The sequence below is a fragment of the Vanessa cardui genome, chromosome W (genome assembly GCF_905220365.1).
Source record: "Vanessa cardui chromosome W, ilVanCard2.1, whole genome shotgun sequence".
Classification (NCBI taxonomy): Eukaryota; Metazoa; Arthropoda; class Insecta; order Lepidoptera; family Nymphalidae; genus Vanessa; species Vanessa cardui.
Window position 1 is genome coordinate 10,685,292 of NC_061153.1, and position 14,682 is coordinate 10,699,973.

Consider the following 14,682-nt stretch of genomic DNA (forward strand, 5'->3'; position numbering starts at 1 on the left):
CCAGCGCTTCCCACCAAGCCAGGTGAAAAGAGAGGGTAGTGCGAAAGAGACATACATACCAGGGTAGAAAGAGAGGTAAAATTTGACGGGAATCGGATATGCCTATCTCATTATTTAAGCTTCTATTAACGGTCAAGTGGTTTAATACAGTATATCCCAAAGTGTGGGTCGCGACCCACTAGTGGGTCGCGGGTAGATTTTAGATGGGTCCTAAAACTATAGGACGATTGTCGTACTCGTTCAATTGTCATTTTACTCGTTCGTTCGTCGTCGTGGGTGCGGGGCATTCGAACGCAAACGTAATTACGAGTCACGCGTCAGTTGAGTACTCACGAGTCGCGCGATCAATTGCCTTATCGTCTGTCGTCCGGCACTTGCGGCACTGTTTGCCTTCGAGTGTTGTGTCGTGCGTGCATTTATAATCTTTTTAATATTAAATAATGCACAAGTGGTGGAAAAGAATATCAAAAAGTACGCCGCCGCAGGCGGATGATGTTCAAGGTAATGAAAAAATAGAAGAATTTATTGCGGACGACAAAAGTGACATTGAGCCTACTAGCTCCCTCAACGAGTTCACATGAAACGAAACGGAGAAAAGTTGTGCGAAAGTATGATATCGAATATTATTATGATAAATAATTGGTAGGATTCACGTGGAACCAAGACACAATGTATCCACGTCCTCAATGCGTAATTTGCTACGAACTATTAGCGAACGAAAGTATGCGTCCTAATAAGTTGACACGTCACCTGGAAACGAAACATTCTCATTTAAAAAATAAGCCATTGGATTTTTTTCAACGAAAATTATTGGAAATAAAATCTTCGAAAAATATTGTTTCACGTTTCATAAATATTAATGAAAATGCTACTTATGCCTCGTATCTCATTAGCTTGAGAATTGCCAAATCTGGTAACCGCACACGATTGGGGAAAATTTAGTATTGCCATCGATTAAAGATGCTGTTGGAGCGATGTTTGGAGAAAAGGAATTAAAAGAAATCGAACGTATACCACTTTCCAATAATACTGTTGCTCGAAGAATTGACGAGATGTCCGAATGGGCAGAGGAAGAGTTAATCCGTAGGGTAACTGGTAGTAAATATTTTTCATTGCAACTGGACGAGTCTACCGATGTACAAAGCTTATCTCAGCTGCTTGTTTTCGTACGTTATATATGGTAAAACAACACGCATGAGGATATCTTGTTCTGCAAACCAATTATTCGTGCAACGGCCGAAGAAATTTTCATAGAAATTGATTCTTATACAAAATAAAAAGGTTTGGAATGGAATAACTGTGTCGGTATATACACTGATGGAGCTCGAGCTATGTGCGGCAAAAATAGCAGTGTGGTCACGAGGATTCTTGAACGAAGCCCCAGTGCTTCGTGGACACATTGTAGCCTTCATAGAGAAGCACTGGTTTCAAAAGCATTGCTGATGATTTCAAAACAGTATTATATACCGCTGTTAAAATTGTAAATTATATCAAAGCAAGACCCTTACAATCACGTTTATTTCAAAAGCTGTGTGAAGAAATGGGTAGTCTCCATAAATCTCTTCTTCTGCATACAGAGGTACGTTGGCTATCCAGAGGAAAAGTGTTAACAAGATTAGTGGAATTACGCAATGAAATCACAGTTTACCTGCAAGAAAAAAAAGAATATCTTGAATCTCTCCTGAACGAAGAATTCATCCTCAAACTCACATACTTGGCGGACATTTTCTCAAAATTAAACGAACTCAATTTGTATCTGCAGGGATCAGACGGATTCGATATTTTTGCAGTGAACGATAAAATTCGAGCGTTCATGAAAAAAATTATGTTGTGGCTGAGATGTATCGAGGAAGGCAAGTACAATTGTTTCAAAACATTTGAAACTTTTACTATGGAAAACGAAGTACAGCCAGGTGTCAATGTAGTGTCTGCGATTTCCACTCATTTAACACAGTTGAAAAATAACTTTGATGCCTACTTCGGGGAAGAGATGAGGAAATTCGACACGAAGAACTGGATTTGTAACCCATTTCAAGACAACATACCAACTGAAATGTCAACAAAAGCAAGTGAAGAGCTTATCGATTTATCAGAAGATACCACACTGAAAAATACTTTTAATCGCAAGCAATTGACAAAATTATGGCTGTCAGTTGCTGACAGCCATCCTTGTCTGTGTAAGCAATGAAAGTCCTTCTCCCCTTCACTACCTTATATTTATGTGAAGTGGGTTTTTCAGCCTTGGTTAATATAAAAACTAAATACCGAAATAGATTGGACGTATCGAACTCATTACGATTAAAAGTGACTAAAATCGATGTCGACGCTAAAGCTGTAATGGAAAAAAATAGAAAACAAATGCATCCCTCTAATTCTCATTGAAATATCATGTCAAATAATTTTTTTAATTAAAAAAAAAAATATACAAGTGGAAGTTTTTATTTTTTCTTAATTGAAATGGGTGTAGTGACGAATTTTAGAAAAGGCAAGTCCAGCAGTGAACGTCAGTAGGCTGATGATAATGGTATGGTGGTGAACTTACGATAAGAATAAACTGGGCCGCGAACTTTAAACTTTCTTGTAGATGGGTCTCGGACCCGAGAAGTTTGGGAAACACTGGTTTAATAAACTACTTGCCTATCGGTTATGGCCATCTTGCAATATGGAAGTTGCTTGAAGAAGAACACGGAGGCCGGATTGCCTCGACTAGCCTATGATATTTCACTCCCTGAAAATATATACAAAAATACGATTACATTATTAATATGCATATATCAAGGTAAATAATATATAACACAAAAAGATTCTTTGACTAAAAATAAGTTGATAACTAAATTTTATATATAATTAACCGATATACTAAATAAAATAATACCTCACATACCTTAATAAGTAATAAGTATATAATAATGATAATAATAATAACTTTATTAATCAACCAAAATTTACAAAAGAAACAATGTGGCTCTGGCTCCCGAACTAGTGAAACTGTGTTTCAGGAGTCAGTTCCTTCCCAAAATAATATACATTCAGTTGTCTACATGTTAGGTGTTTTACAAATGTTATGTTACATGACAGCAGTGTATCATACTAATAACAAAATATATATATAATAATAAAATAAACAATACAGTATGAAAAAAAAAGGAAAAAAAAATTAAATTAAACAAACTTTGCTCACAAAATTCAAACATCTTAATGTATATAAAGTAATGAAGCGTGTGTGTTGTGTGTGCGTGTGTGTATGTGTGTGTGTGTGTAAGCCAATTGAATAATGTTTGTTTTAATTTAAAGTGTGATAGAATGCTCGCATTATGTAAAACATTAAATTTGTTGTATAATCTGGGTGCAATTGATTCTTATTGTCTTTGTGCAAAAACGCTTTTTGTTTTAGGGAGTGGTACATAATTCAATCTTTTAACAACTTTAGGTATGGTTGCAATTGTTTTATGATATCTTTGGATACATTTAAATATAAATAGTTGTCTAACTGATAAGACATTGACTTTCTGCAGTACTTCACGAGTAGGGTGTCGATTAGGAAGTGACATGGAGACTTTTAGGAGTGCCCGTTGAGCACATTCTAGTTTATTATTATTATTACGGCACCACCCCAGACACTTATGCAATAAGTTAGGATAGACTCAGCAAGTGCCTTATATATTTGTATAATAAGTTTGGTATTTGATATCATTTTAAGATTTTTAAATATGTAGGTCATCTTTCTTATTCGTTTAGCCAATAGCAATATATTTTCTGCCCAATTAAGATTTACATCGATAGTGACTCCCAAATATTTGATATTACTGACTCGTTCGAGTTCTTCGCAATAACAATGCCTGTATGTCTTGATGTCGGTTACACGGATAGGTATGAATACGAATTGGAAGAATATGGGGAATATTTACTTTCGTCTTACTAAAGCTTATAAATTTTGTTTTGGTTGTGTTTAGTGAGAGTAGACTGTCTTCTAACCATGTTGAAACGATACTCATAGCCTTCTCAGCTCGAAATCTAGCATCATCCAATGTTTTTCCGTGGACAAAAATAACGGTATCATCAGCAAACATCTGTATATTAGCTCCTTGCAACTCCACCCCACATAACTCGTTTATGTATATCAAAAACCAAGCGTGCTGCCCTTTTTTTTTATTACGCTGGAAAAACGCTTTACGCGCTTCCCCCACGTGATGGAAAGTGGGGGGGTGTGTGGGACTCCCCGGAGCCCTGAACGCCGAGTGCGCCCAAGCACACCGGGTTTACCCACTAAAAAACCAGTGGTACCCTCTCCGTCTTTCGGCGGACGCCACGGATCGCTTACGCATGCTACCGTGACGCCCTGACGGTCGGCCTGCTTATACGGGCTACAGCTAGGGGGGATTCCCAGGGTACTGGGACCCCCCCTGGTCCCTACGGCGCCTATTGAGGCGGAGGGAGAAGATGCGCGTAGCGCCTTTTCCTTCTCCCCGGTCGTCTTCTGCGGAGCGAGTCAGCGGCGGCATTTTTTTCCCGCTCCCGCTCCGCTGCTTCCTTCTGCGACATGACACTTTCGCAGAAGGAGCGCATCTCTGACCAGCACACCTCGCTTCCGAGCATGGTGTTGATAACGCTTGGTAGCGAGAGGTCTCCGCCCATAGTCGCCGCAAGGATGTGCCTCTGGGGCCCCCACGCAGCACACTCGTACAGGGTGTGGTACGCCGTGTCCACTGGCGCACCACACTCGTACACGGCAGGAGGGTGACTCCTTCCGCCGCGCTATCCCGTGCAGGTACTTACCGAAGCATCCGTGTCCGGTAAGTACCTGCGTCATTCTATACGACAGTGTGCCGTACTTCCTCTCGACCCAGCGACTCAAGTGGGGACGGATCGCCTCCACTGTCGCTAGGCTCGCCGTGGGAGACCCCAGATCCTCCTGCCATCGGGCAATCAGGGCTTGCTAGGCTAGAGCCCTGATCCGCCCGATCTCCGTCGACCCTGGACGGTCGCCGCGGTCCCTCGCCTCGACCCGGAACCGGTACACTTCCGCGAGCACCTCCGCCTGGAGCTCCCAGGGCGGATCGCCCGCGAGAAGTGTCGCCGCAGTCCACAATACCGTACGGTACTCTCTGATGCCTCTCACCGCTATGACCCTCTGTGGCTTTCGCAGCAGGGCCCGATTTTTAGCGGTGAGGGCGTCTATCCAGATCGGGGCACCGTACAGCGCCATCGACCTCACTACGCCGGAATAAAGACGCCGGCATAGCGACCCCGGACCTCACACATTCGGAAGGAGGCGACCAAGAGCGGCAGCGGCGTTGATGAGCCTTGGGCCGAGATGAACAAAATGCTGCCCGAAGCTCCATCGTCCGTCCAGGATCAGGCCCAGATACTTCATCTGGGCCTGCACCTTGATCACCGTCCCCTGGACGGTGATACTCGCCCCTCGTGGGGGTCCTTTCCGTGGACCGTGAAAGAGGAGGGCCTCCGTTTTGGATATGGAGACCCTCAAGCCCAGCATTCCCATGCGGTCCACGGTGAGAGCCGTTCCGACTTCGGCAAGGCGAGCCGCCTCCCGGAAGTCCCGTCCAATCGCCGTGACGAGAGTGTCGTCAGCATAACACAACACCCCCATCCCGGGAAGGACAGGAGCCCGCAGGAGCCAGTCGAAACCGACGTTCCACAGAATTGGGCCGAGGACCCACCCCTGTGGAACGCCGCAGCCCACTCGATGCCGGACGATCCTCCCATCGAACCCCACCCAGAGGATCTCCCTGTCCTGGAGGTACGCCTCCAGCAGTCTCCTCAGATAGGTCGGCACCCCATGGTATCGGAGTGCCTCCTGTATCGTCTCGAAAGGGAGACTGTTGAAGGCGTTCGCCACGTCAAGCGACACAGCCAGGACGACCTGCCCCCGGGCCACCGCTTCCGTCGTCCGAGTCTTCAGGGCATTCAGGGCGTCGACCGTCGATCGGCCCGCCCTGAATCCGTGCTGCGCCTCCGAGAGACCCGGACCGACCTCCTCGAGGTGCTGAACGAGACGGGCTGCGAGGACCTTCTCGAAGAGTTTTCCCGTCTCGTTCAGCAGCACAATTGGCCTGTATGCCGAAGGGGAATCCAACGGCCGATTTTCCTTCGGCAACAGGACCAACTTCCCTTCTTTCCAAGGCTTCGGAAACTGCCCGCTGCACAGACACTCGTCGAACAGCTCCCGAAGCCTTGCACCTAGGTATTCCAGGGCGTCGCACAGAATACGCCCTGGAACCCCGTCCGGACCCGGCGCCGTCTTCCTGGCCCTCAAGCGACCGAGGACCATCTCCATCTCCCCCTCCGTAATCAGTGGTGAAACCACTGGGTCTTCGGTCACGGAGCGGGGCGCCATCTGCGGAGGGACGTGCTCGCCTGGATGGGGGAAGAGTTCCCCAACCAGGCGAAGGAGGAGTTCCGGCGGCATCGTCTCGATGACGGGGGCACCTTGGGTGCGGAACTTCCCGCGTACACCGCGGTACGGGCGCCCCCACGGGTCTCGATTGAGGCCCGCCAGAAGTTCCTCCCTGGCCTTCTCCTTGGCCTTGCGTATCGCCAGCTGCAGCTCTTTTTTCAGCTGGCGATAGGCGTCCAGCAACTGTCCCTCCAAATCCGTGTCGAGGCCGTTGCGTCTTCGACAGCGGACGTAGGCCCTCCGTGCCCGACAGCACGTCGCCCGAAGGTCGGCGATTTCGGGCGACCACCATACGTGTCGGCGTGGAACTCTGCGCCGGGTCCGAGGCATGGCCGCATCGCAGACTTCCTTGAGTGAACTGCACATCCGGCCTGCCAGCTCCTCTGCGCTGGCGCCCTCCCTCCTCGCTGCGGAACCCCACCGCTGCACGATTGCGGCCTCCTTGACCAGCTCTCGATCGACCTGGCCGAGAGACCACCTCGGCAACGTGGTCGGCACCCTCTGGGGTTCCGCCGGCCTGCGAGAAGTGGAGATCTCAAATCGGATGTACCGGTGATCCGATAGAGTCTCCACCTCCTCCTCCACTCTCCAATCAACCACTCTGCGTGCTACGACAGCAGTGGCGAGCGAAACGTCCACCACGGAACCCCCGTGATGGCGAACGCAGGTGTGAACCTGTCCCCTGTTGAGAAGGGACAGGTTGGAGAGCAGGGCCCACACCTGGACGGCTCTCCCTCGCGGATTCGTGACAGGGTTACCCCAGGCACGCGACTTCGCGTTTAAGTCGCCGAGAACCATTATCGGTTTCGGCGACTGCCTGGCCATCGCAGCTCTGACCAAGCCGAGATAGGTCTCGAACTCAGCCAGGCTGCGGTTAGGGGAGAAGTACGTCCCAACGACGACGTACACCCCCACCCCACGACTGCGTAGCCCGAACCCCTTTCGATGAGTGAGAGGGGGGGCCCCGTTCCGCTCCTCGTGAGGACCGCTACGGTGTCGTCCAAGTCTCCCAGCCAGTGAGGTAGGGGAGGGACGTAGTAGGGTTCACAGGCCACCGCCAGGTCTACCTGCCACTCCGCCATGGACTGCAGTAGAAGATCCTGAGCCCCGGCGCAGTGGTTGATATTCGTCTGAAGGAAGCTGAAGTCTGCGCTCATGTTGACATTGCAGCTTCCTCCTCAGCCTGGCGTCGTCCGACGTTATTGGTAGTCTGAGTAGCGAGGGCCACCTTACCTTTCGTGATGGGGGGGCTACATTCTTTAGACCCCATCACGTGCCCGGAGGGCTTGCCGGCGTCTGCGCATACTACGCAGCGCAGCTTCCCGGTACATGTAGACGATTTGTATCCATCAGCGCCGCACCGGTAGCAAAGGCTTCCTCGTTCCGCACTGAATGGGCGGAGCATCCTTGTATGGCCTAGACCCATGCACTTGTAGCAGCGCAGAGGGCGCTGCTCCATCACGTACACTCTGGCCGAGCTCCACCCAACCAAAAGACGACCGGTGTTAGCCAGCTTTTTTGCCGCAGTTATTGGACAAGACACGAAGACCATACCCATGGAACCAGGTCCTCGTGAAATATCCCCGCACCTTACCGTTTCAGCGGGGCAACTCCCCTCGCGAACGACTGCGGCAATAATTTTATCTTTAGTGACGGAGTCGTCCAACCCTGTCACCTTTATATTTATTTATTTATTTATTTAACACTTTTTGTACACCACAATTACAATTACAAACGATTACAGAATACACAAAATAAAAACTAATGGTGAAACAAAGGCGGCCTTATGGCTTTCTAGCCATTTCTTCCAGACTACCTTGGGTTAGAAAGTTGTCTGTGGAAAACAGTATAGGGTGGTGCAATTATAACTACTCCTAAAATGAATACAAGCTAAACACATACATAAATAAATAACAGTAATAAATATTCAATAATGTGCATACGTACATATATCAATAAATACCTACATACATACTTACATTTATACATATATAACGTATTAAAATCATGTCATCATCATTACTATGTTGAGAGATAGTAGTTCTTAACAGCGTTTTTGAATGCATGTAATGTTTTTGACTGTCGAATACTCAATGGCAAGTCGTTCCAAAGAGTTACAGCCTGAACAGTGAACGACTGGCTGTAAAAGTTACTGTTATGAGCGGGCATTTTCAGTACGAGCCTACGTGTTGGTCGAATTCTAGGCTGGTCTCCTAAAAATTGAAATTTCTCCTTCAGATAATGAGGAGCATTTGGATTAAATAACACACAGTACAGAAGAGAAAGAGTATGCAGGTTCCGGCGACGGCGTATAGGAAGCCACTTGAGCTTTGAACGAAACTCTGAAACGTGGTCATACTTTCGGAGGCCGAAAATAAACCGAATAGCTAGATTTTGTAATCGCTCAAGATAATTAAGTTGATCCTCGGTTAGATTAAGATAGCTTGCGTCCGCGTAATCGAGTATTGAAAGAAGGAGAGAGTTTGCAAGCATAGTTTTGGTAGGAATTGGCAGTACATTTTGAAGTCGTCGCAAAGAACTTAAGGAGGCGTATGTTTTTTTTTTCAATCTGCTTTAAATGCTCCGACCAGGAGAGAGTACTATCAAGCTGTATGCCAAGGTCTCTAACAGTGGAGCAGTAGGACAAGTTAGTGCCATTATACACAACACGTGGCATCTCCGCCCAATCAACCCTTGCCATCATGGCCGGACTACCAATAACAATGACCTGTGACTTTGCGGGATTGATGTTGAGCCCATACCGTTGACTCCATTTATGGATAGCCAACAAATCATTGTTAATGGCAGCGACAGCATCAGTTAATCTATCAAGGGTTGAGTGTCGGTAAATTTGAATATCATCTGCATACATATGGTAGAGAGAAGAGATGACATGAGTAATTGAATTAATGAAGATTGAGAAAAGTAAGGGAAACAACACGCCACCTTGAGGTACCCCAGCGCGGACTTCGCGCCATGACGAGTATGATTCGTCCACACAAACTCGCTGTCTTCGACCACTGAGGTAACTTTGAAGCCAGTCTTTTACGGATGGAAATATGTTAAAAGAACATAACATACTCAACAAGATGTCATGGTCAACGCAATTAAATGCGTTACTAAAATCAAGAAGCACTAAGATTGTGAGTTGTTTGGAATCCATGGCCAATCGAATGTCGTCTGTGACTTTAACTAAAGCTGTAGCCGTACTATGACCTGCTCGGAAACCTGATTGGAGAGGATTGAGAAGGGAATGTGGTGACCGACTGTAGTACGGAGTAGACGTGTGCATCTAATTACTTTAAAGATTATATTTTTTATTTAAACAGTGCTTAGTTAAAATAGACTTTAACTATTTCAACAAAACGTTTATATTGAACTGTGCAATAGAACAGACATACGATCTTTGAGAATAAGTATTCCGTGACGAGTTAACTGCTTATCGCTATCTAAGCATGAGTTTCCAACCACTGGCGCAAGGCGGAAATTCCATGAGCGGAAGCGATTCTGCTCTTGAAATTCGTGGTACTACCTGGGAGCAAGAAAATGTAACACAGAGAAGAAAGAAGGAACGAGAAAACAATTCTACTACATTTTTTATAGAAGAAATAAATAAACTTCGGAGTGAAATACAGTGTTTTTTCCAAAATTTTAGTGCAACACACAATCAAACCAATAACAAAATATGTCAACAAATGACTGAAATAAAACAAGAAATTCAAGATATTAAAAATGCAACAGAAAATTTAATTACTGAAAACTATACTATAAAAAATGAATTAGAGAATATGAGACGACTAAATTTAAGTATTCAGGAAAAAATGAACAAACTTGAAAGTGATTTAACTTCATATACAAATAATTCCGCCATATCATCGTCCGCTAATCCGCTACCGCTTGGCTACGAAGACCTTATGCTAGAAATACAAGATCGTTGCAATCGGCAGAAAAATATCGTACTTGCGGGTATACCTGAATTAAACGATAAAAAATATCAAAACAGAAACAAATATGATATGGAGGAAGTAGTTAAAATTATTACAAGCGTTTATGAAAACTGCCCAAAACCAAATAAAATTTTTCGACTAGGTAAATACACCTCGGGTAAAAACCGCAACATAAAAGTATGTTTTGATAGTCAGGACACTGCGAACTGTATATTAAGAAACCGTACATTAACGGAAAACAAAAGTATTCGTATTTTTTGGGATCAAACACCGACTCAATTTAGATATTTACAAAAGTTAAAGAATGAGCTTGAGCAGCGTAAACAAAATGGTGAGTCCGACTTAAGTATAAAATATTTTAACGGAATACCAAAAATTACAAAATTAATTCCAAAAAACCCCAAATAGTGGCTTTAACACCACCAAAAAATGAACCACTCACTTACCAGATTACTCATGATTATTGCTCGGTTACAATGACCTCCTCTTCTTTAAAATTATTTTATGCGAATGTTAGAAGTTTAGTCAAACTAGGCAAAATTGACGAATTACAATGCATCATTAAATCTTTTAATTATACTATACATATAATATTACTAACGGAGACCTGGATAAAATCGGATTCTGAAGCAAATATCTTAAAAATTCCAAACTATTCGCATATTTACAATTATAGAACTGACTCTCTTGGCGGAGGAGTGTCCATGTATGTCCACAATGATTTATCCTACACGCTTACAGAAGAAACGTATACTGATGGTAATAACTTCCTATGGATTTATTTAGAAAAATGTAGCTTACATATTGGACTTGTTTATAGACCCCCGACAACTAAAATTGAAAACTTTTTTGAAATATATTCAACTCAATTGGAAAAAAGAAAAAGGTCAATAGTATTTGGAGACTTTAATATAAATATTTTAAATAAAGATCGATGCAGTAAGAAATATAAATATATACTACAAGAGTCCGGTTATATAATACTCAATAAAATCAACAGTCAATTTTGTACAAGGGAAACAGAAACATCTAAATCGATCCTTGACCACGTCTGTACAAATACTAATAATGATTTTCATATTGCTCTGATAGATTCACCGCTATCAGACCATAAACAAATATATTGTGAATTTAAAAATTATAAAAAAGAAGCCAAAAAGAAAATAAAGTATGAAGCAATAAATTATGACAATTTATATAAAGATATGGCAGAAATAAATCTTCAGATTATAGACGACTATGAGAAACTGAACGAGTACATAAAAACGATTATAGAGAATAATAAAGTAATTAAATACAAAATACAAAATCTACCAAAAGACGACTGGATAAACAAACATATACTGGATGAAATTAAAAACCGTAATATCGCGTGGAAAAATGTTAAACAAGATACAGATAATATGGAACTAAGAAAGGAATTTAATAATTTACGAAACAAAGTTGGAAGTGCTATTAGAGACATTAAGGATAAATTTTATTTTAACTCATTTATTAAATGTTACAACAAGCCTAAAAGAATGTGGGACCTTATCTATACTTTTGCCAATTATAAAACCGTAAATGATAATATTCTCCCTAAGCTTATAGTAAACGATAAAATTATTAGTGATGGTACGGAAATATGTGAAACTTTTTCGTTTTGTACACGCGTATATATAATTATCTCACTGGAATAAATTTTCTTTATAAAGGTCAGTATGGGTTTCGTGCTAAATCAAATACTCTTGCAGCTACAATTGATCTAATTTCTAAAATAAAAATTAATATAGATCAGAAAAGGATAGCTTTAGGTATATTTATTGACTTGAAAAAGGCGTTTGATACCGTCTCACATAATATCTTGCTTCATAAATTGCAAAAAATAGGTGTATCTGGATCAGCTTTTAGCGTCCTTAAGTCATACTTAACGAACAGACAACAAATAGTAAAAATCGAAAATTTCAAAAGCAGTTCATATAATATCAATTGCGGTATACCTCAGGGGTCAATTCTAGGCCCTCTATTATTCTTAATCTACATTAACGATATTGGTAATTTAGGATTACACGGAGAAGTGTCATTATACGCAGATGACACATGTCTGTTCTTTTTTGGAGACTCAATACATGAGATAATATCTAACGCACAAGCAGATTTAAATATACTAAATGAATGGTTCCAATGCAATTTGCTAAGTATAAATGTTACGAAAACCTCCTATATGCTTTTTACTGCTAAAAATAAAAAGATCCCTAATTATGAATTCCTAACCATAAATAATACTAAACTTAAAAAATCTGAAACAGAAAAGTATCTTGGTTTACTCTTAGATTCCAAACTATCATGGCAACCTCATTTAGATTATTTGCAAACTAAAATAACATCACTGACTGGAGCTTTACGCAGGTGTGTCCGATGTATTCCATATAAAGTTCGAACTATTATTTATAACTCATTGGCTAAACCCTCACTTGAATATTTAATAGAAGTATGGGGATCTGCACACAAAACTAATTTAAAAGATTTACAAATATCACAAAACAAACTATTAAAAACACTACACCAACTGGACTACCGCTTTCCAACCAAAGAACTTTACAAGAAAACTAATACACTATCTATAGCACAATTATACAAATACAAAACATGCATACTTATAAGAAAAATTCTCTCAGGATCTATACACACACAAACTACTTTTAAGACTAAATCACACAAATACTATACACGAAATATACATAAATTACAAATACCTAAGTCTAGAACTAAACATTATGGTAACAAAACTATACAATTTGAAGGAGCGCTAATGTACAATAATCTACCGAAAGAAATATTTAACGAAAAATCTTTTTTGAAATTTAAAACTAAATTAAAAACATACTGTCAAACTTTATAATTATGTTTGAATGTTTGTATAAATAAGGTCACCATTAACTATATATATGTTTATTATTATGTTACTAGTTTAAGTTTCCTATGTAAGTGAACTTTGTTCTTAATGGGAAATAAATCATCTCTAAATCTACTAATGCTCATTAAGGAAACTATTTAGTTGGTGTGAGACGAGCTTTTCAAGATTGAAATGGGACGGAAATCAGAAGCTGTTAAGGGATTACCTTTTTTAGGGATGGGGATAATTTGTGCATCCTTCCATGTATCAGGAAAGTTGCTGCAGGTAAGGGAAAAATTTAAGATATGGGTCAAAATGGGAATCACAATATCGGGGATACAGTATAGACTGTATCAGCCGTAATATGATCATTCCCATTCCCAACAGCATTCGAGGATATAGACATAATGTTCTTTTTAACATCACATTCGGTAAAAGACGTGAAGCTAAACGGAGGAAAAGTAGGAGTTGGGTAAATAGAAATAATATTTAATGTGTTGATTTTATCGCCACTATTAAGTGGGTTTGAAAATGAGAAGTGTTGACTCAAAAGTTCAATATCTAGATTAACAGGAGTATTATGGGAAGATTTACCAACTCCGAGTGATTCAAGAAATTTCCATGTTTTCGCTGTGTCGCCGTTCTCGACAGATTGATAAATATGGCGTCGTTGTGCATCTCTACAAGATGTATTGCAGCGATTTCGCGCTTTGTTATACTTCTCCCTGTTAGAGTCGGAGTCATTTAAACTAAATTTGTACTTGGCCTTATTCTTTTGTTTTATGAGATATTTTATTTGGTCCGTCAACCAAGGTGCTGGAAGATGTTTTTTTTTAATAGGTTTTATAGGTGCATGTTTGTCATACAGCTGCGTAATTAACGAGTTAAACACATTAAGTTTTTGGTCAATTGTCTCAGCAGTGTAGACCGCAGACCAATCTAACTGAGCAGCATCATCACAAAGACGGCTTTGATCCATTCCACCAAAACTACGCTGCAGAAGTATTCTCGGTTTGAATTTAGGAGGACAGAGTTTGTATGAGAGATAAATCATGCCATGATAGGAAAAAGCATCGGCGGAACATTGGCCAAATTTAGCAACAGAGTCTAAGGAAGAGACCATGATAAGGTCAAGAAGCGATGGAGAACAGCCGGGGAAATAATGGGTAGCCGATAGGGGTAAAATTTTTATATCATGGGATTCTGTTATATCCACTAATTTCTTACTATTGGTGTCGCCTTTAAGTAAGCACGTATTAAAATCACCCATTATAATGGAATGGCTGTAACTAGGTGTTAAATTACCTAAAAGGGATTCAAAAAAAGAATAGTAATTATTCTGAGAATTAGGGTTATAATAGACGCCAAGAAGGATTTTAGTGCAGTTGGAAAGTGAGACTTCAATAAAAAGATGTTCGGCCGCATCGAATTGAGCAGATGGA

General features: G+C 41.8%; 1 pseudogene; it reads left to right on the forward strand.

Annotated features, from left to right (window-relative positions):
* Nucleotides 1-440: 440 nt before the first annotated feature.
* Nucleotides 441-2,382, forward strand: LOC124542601 (annotated as a pseudogene).
* The last annotated feature ends 12,300 nt before the right edge of the window (nucleotides 2,383-14,682 follow it).